Consider the following 6,000-nt stretch of genomic DNA (forward strand, 5'->3'; position numbering starts at 1 on the left):
GATACTAAGACCCAAGAGCTAGCAGTCTAAAAGACCTAGGCAGTACCTTCAAAGATTCTTATGGCATAGTCTCAGAAGTTCCAAGAATCGATTTTGTTGCATTTTTTTTGTCCAAGCAAGTAACTAAAACCAGCTCTGATTTAAGGGTGAAATGATTAGATTCCATCTCTACTATAAGAAAAGGTATGTACATGCAAGAAGGGATTATTTTACGTGTTCAAAATCCATATGGTGTCCCTGCTAATCACTAATCTATCTGAGCTAAGATTTTAAAGATGGATTTTGATTTGAATATAGTTTAGTAGGGATCAAGAAAAATTTTCCAGTTAGGAAGAATTATCATTTAGGAACAAACACCTGTATTAAAAAGAACTTTACTTTTACTAATGTGAGACTAGAAAATTTGAAGCTGTTCTCTCACCGAGAATAACTGGAAGAATCAGGAAAATGTAAATACAACTACTTGAAGGCATATCAGTATTTCAGGTAATGGCAAAGTAGGAAGCAATGACCTAGAGAGTAAAGAAATAGAAGAAAGCCTTGCATTTAGGACTACTTTTCTTTCAGCTTATCTGCCACCTTCAGAAGAGGTTAGCTGGAAGCTACAAAACTTATCAATACTTTTGGTAGCCTCACAGAGTTAGGGGAACACAAATAGGAATCCCAGGTTCTGCCACCAATGCCCCATACTTCAGTCCCTCACTCTGTGCCCTTACTTATCTCCTGTCCTTACTTTGGGTTGATATCTTGATGTATAAAATCCCTATAAGTAAGGGTGAACCCAAAATAGAACCGCCTTCACAAGCACACTTTTTATTTATTTTTTATTTTTTATTTTTTTGCATTGAAGAACAATGGATTGGTGGGAGGTGAGAGGACTCAACCAGACACAGAGTGAGGGCCAGAACAGGCAGATCTATTGACAGAAACTGCTAGGAGGAGCAGTGGGCCAGACAGGAGAGGTCTACTGGAGCCTTATGTGGGTTAGTTCCCTTGTCAAGGATCTAACTCAGGCTTTAGTGGTGATAGCACTGAGACTTAACCCCAAGGCTACCAGAGAGGCCCTTCACAGGCATTTTCATGGCCTGCTTTATCTCCATCTGTGACACTGTAGGAAGTTGAGCTGTAATTCATAACCACAGACCCCAGAGAAAGATCACTGCTCTTTGGTTCTCTACAAAACTCAGGTATTTACTTTTTTCTGTACTTATTTCAAGGACAACTTGTTGGAATTCCATGCCTCATTAGTTAGTAGATAATTATGGGAAAATTGAGATTTCAATCTCGGGGGTAAAATCATATGTAAATAATAAAAATAATGAAACATTTATCTTAAATCTGTTGTGTTTATTTGGGGAAGAGCGTGACAAATATTTGTTGTGCATATCAGGTGGAATTTGAGTTAGTAGAAAGGCATAGGGTAAGAAACAATCTACATTGTAAATCAAAATATAGTATTTGAGAGAGGGATAAAACACACGAGTTGTATATATGTATAGAGAAATTCTGTAGTCCATGACTTATAATAGCCAAATTATGCAGCTGAAGAGATCTCAGCATCTTATTTTAGCTTTTGATTGTATTACGTAAAATCTTATTCTAATTAAATTTTCTAATAAAATCTTCATTCCAATTAAACAGACTTTTCTTTTTGCTAGTGGGATGGTAGAAACATTTCATTTGATTACACACTGTTAAAACAATAAAAATGAAAATATATGAAGATGTTCAACTTCACTAGGAAAGAAAGATTAACATTAAAAGCAATTTCATAGCACTAAATTTGGAAAAAAATGAAAAAGTATGAAAATATTAAAATGTTGACTAGGATGTTGGAAAATGTGGTGCTTATATATTGCTAATAGAAATGCAACTTGGAGAATGAACAGGACAATGATAAAATAATGTGAAGTTCGAAATGTATGTAGCCTGTGATTCAAAACTTCTATGCTCTGTAGGTGCCATTGAGAATGTGTCACGTGTGTGTAAGAAATAGTTCAAATGCTCTGTGCACAAGTGCTGATAACAGGGAAACCAGAGAAACTGCCTAAATGGCTCTCATTAGAAAAGTAAGAAATAAAATATATCCATTCCTAAAATAAATGATTTCATTAAAATACATCAACATAAGAGGATAAAATAACACTGAAAACATATCAAACATGATGAAATTTTATATAAACATGACAAAATTAATATCAGTAATTTTATAGACACTAATTAATATGAAAAATAAATAAATGTTTTGTAAAGTAAAATGACTATATTAATGATTGTAGGTGCCTCTGGGAATAGAGCAAATTATAAAGATGTCAGCAAGTTTAGTAATGTTTTATTTATTTTTCAGATGGTATATAGTTTTACAAATATTAACTGTAAAATATTAACATGTTAACACTGGGTGTGAACTTGTATACATTTTTTAGCATTTCCAAAATAAATGTGTGGAGAAAATGGGATTAAATTTTTGTGTATTAAGAAAAATTAGTAAGAGCAGAGAGCCTCAGGGCATGATCTTCTTTTATAATAGTCTTATAAAATTTCGTGACTACTGCAGGTAAAAACACATAGCAATCATCTTACTTTCAAGTAATTAGAATTTCTAGGCATTATGAGTACCAGCTTTTCACTTAGAAATAACATTTTATGTGGTAAAATCTCACACCCAGGGTTGCTAAAGGACAGTACTGTGCTAATAATACTTTAAGTGACAAGATGCACAGAAACACCTTAGAAAAAGTAGATTCCATGATCCTATTTTGTATTCCAAAGACCTATTTTCAGGCTGTGGTGTGAAGGATGCGGTGGGGGGGTCATGGCAACTTTCCAGTTTGTTCTTCAGCATTAAGTGTTAGGCAGTGACTCTTTTGTCTAAGACCAGTGAGTCCTTCAGACAAGATACTCATCAAATGGGAAACAAGAATAAATGGTTTAAGGAATAAAAACAGAGATGGAAGAAAATACGACAGTGATATTTTCAATTGAAATGAACTGCAAATAGTCATTTCCTCAGTAGCCTCTTCTATTTTTTGTTTCTTGGATTTCGTTGGTGAATTCTTGGAATTTAGCTTGTCATTCCACTTTGAAGTACTATAGCATCAGTTAAGAATTTCTCTTTCAATGTTATACATTAAAGAAAAAAAACCTGATTCCTAGAGGGGATATTCAAAATATATATTAAATGTAAGGCACAGACTACTGAAGCTTCAGTTGTTTTTCCTGCAAATCTCCTGGAGGTGGAAGGAAGGGTAGAAGTCCAAGCAAATGTACTGAGGCAGCCCTATCTCTAGAGTAACATGTAGGGAAACCTGAATTTTTTTGCCATTATATATTGTTAGTATTTAAGATTTTGTATGTATAATATTTACAAATGTGCATTACTTTATATGTATTGCTCTTATGCCTTTAATCACTTTATACAAACAGTTGGTCAGCTATTGAACAGTGGTCGGAGCATGCATAGAACTTGGTCATACTTAACAAGTAGGACTTCCAAGTTTCGAGTGCCAAAACACAAACCTGCATTGCTCTGAGGTTCAGAAAACAGCCGACTAAGAGGCATGAGCAAAAGGGCCAGCTATAGAGCACCCAGATTTCTTGCCAGCATTTCAACAACTAATGGGCCTTCCCATTGCACTTTCTGTTCTTTATTGAGACAAATATGGTAAGTACTGCTCATGCCCATGTCCCTGGATTTCAAGGAGGAAGGATTCTACTAGAGAAGCATGTCTGTCCTTTCTGCCTCCATTTATTTACTGATCTATGGGAGGAAGAGTGGATTATCTATCTACTGAGTTTGGGAGATGACACCATTCATGATTACTGAAATTCCTTCTTCTCTTTGAGATATGCCTGACATTCATGGGTATTCCTGTGTATATTTTATTTGGGTCAAACCTCAGATACTTTAAACTTAAGCACCAAAAGAATCAACTGAGGAGCAATATGCAGTTAATAAATCAGCCTGTAAAATGTACTGATATAATTGTAGATTTTTGCAGAAATGGGGCATATAATATTGTTACATGATTCAGCTTAATGAAGAAAACACTATTATCCCTGACTCCAGTGAGAAGATGATTTTCCCCACCAAAACCTACATCTTCAACAAAATAGAGGGAACAGTAAGAGCCACTAGGAAATACATAGATGTGCTATTATGTAAAGGCAACTTTTCTATATAAAGGCAACCAGGGGTATCGATTTCAAAGAGTGTGCTGGAAAAAAGCAATAGTCAACTCCTCTGCCTTCTGAAATCCCAACAATAATTATAAGTGAGATGGAGAATTATTTGCGATTATCTCTAACCATGATGCAAAGACATCTTACAGTGCATTCTTACATGGAATTAGAATATTAGGGTAAACAGTGAAAATGATCTGTAAAATCTGTGGAGAAAAGAAAGAAGAAAATCAATATATAACAATGCTTAAATAACCAAAATGAATAGTCAATGATGAAATTGAGTTTGGGAATTTTATGTAACTTAGAATGTTTTTATAAGCCCCACATTACACACACACACACACACACACACACACACAAAGTTATTCTGAGGTTTTAAAACTAATTTTACTATAAATTTTCCATGGGGACACAGACTGAGAGTAAAATTATGTCCTAATTCTACTAATAAATTTCTCCATTGTCTCCTTAATTCTATAGTAAAAGAATAAGGTCGCACATAGATTTTACTCATTTACTTTTTTACACAAAGGTTATATGTGACATCATCTATAGTATAAAAACAAAAACCCAAATCATGCCAAATATTTCATCAGAAATACTTACATGAGGAATAGGTTGGACAATCTACTTAAAAAAGAGCTGACGGAATAAGAGATAATTTATAATTCAATTCTTACCAGGCATTTCTAGTACCTGTGCCTCTCCTTTATTTCTTTTCTTGCAGCTTCTATTTTTGCCTTTAAAAATTCTATCCCAGACCTACCTTAGTGTAAGAAAAGGGATGTGATGTTTTAAATGGAGTAACCATAATGTCAACTGATAGAAGGTAAAGAGAAATGAGAGGAAGGAAAAATGTACTGAGGAAGTTACCTTCCACATTTTTGTGTCCATTCATATGTGAAGGAATGTAAATGGTGCCAAAAATTCAAGAAACTCCCCTGATTCCTTTTCCAACTATTTCAGACATCAACTTGGTCTTTCTGAACACACAGTTTACAAAAACATGGAGTCTACTGTCATGTTCAAGCAATGAACCTTATTTATACTAACTATATAATTTAAATAAGTATATTGGATTAGTTATTGAAACTAGGTGAATGGGGGTCTCTCTGGTGGCCTAGGAGTTAAGTCTTAGTGATATCACCACTACCACCCAAGTTCCATCCTTGGCCAGGGAGCTAACTCACATGGCACAGTAGACATCTCCTGTCTCACCGGCTGCTCCCCTCCACAATATATTTCAGTAAATCTGCCTGTTCTGCTCCCCACTCTGTCTGTTCTGAATCCTCTCACTCCCCCCCACCCCTGCATCTCTGCCCTACACCCCAGTTCTATGCCAAAAAAAAAAAAAAAAAGAAAAGGAAGGAAACTAGGTGAATGATAAAAATTTGAGTATAGGAAGTTCTTACTTTGCTGGGTAGTGTGTAGTGGTAAACATAAAATGCAAGCTAAGTATGTGAAAAGCAATTCCAATAATTACTAGGAAAAATTACTATTATTCTATGGACTTTAAGTATTTTTTGTCAAAATAATACACTTTCTCTGTAGGTTGTAGATATATAAATAAAAATATAGTAAAAATAATATGTACTTAGTACATTGTAACTCAAAAAAAACATTGAAAATTAGTGTTTTATGTCTGTAAAAGAAGTTATCAAATATGGGGTCCTCCCTGATGGCACAAGGGTTTAAGTCTCAGCATTATGAAACTATCTGCAGCCACTGCACCTTAGCTCTGTATGCATAAATAAAATAAATCTTTAAAAAAGTATCAAATATACTGAACAGTGCTTGTCTCCTCTGATATAAATG

The sequence above is a fragment of the Talpa occidentalis genome, unplaced genomic scaffold, assembly GCF_014898055.3.
Source record: "Talpa occidentalis isolate TD23 unplaced genomic scaffold, MPIMG_talOcc4v2.1 talOcc4.9, whole genome shotgun sequence".
NCBI classification, from domain to species: Eukaryota; Metazoa; Chordata; class Mammalia; order Eulipotyphla; family Talpidae; genus Talpa; species Talpa occidentalis.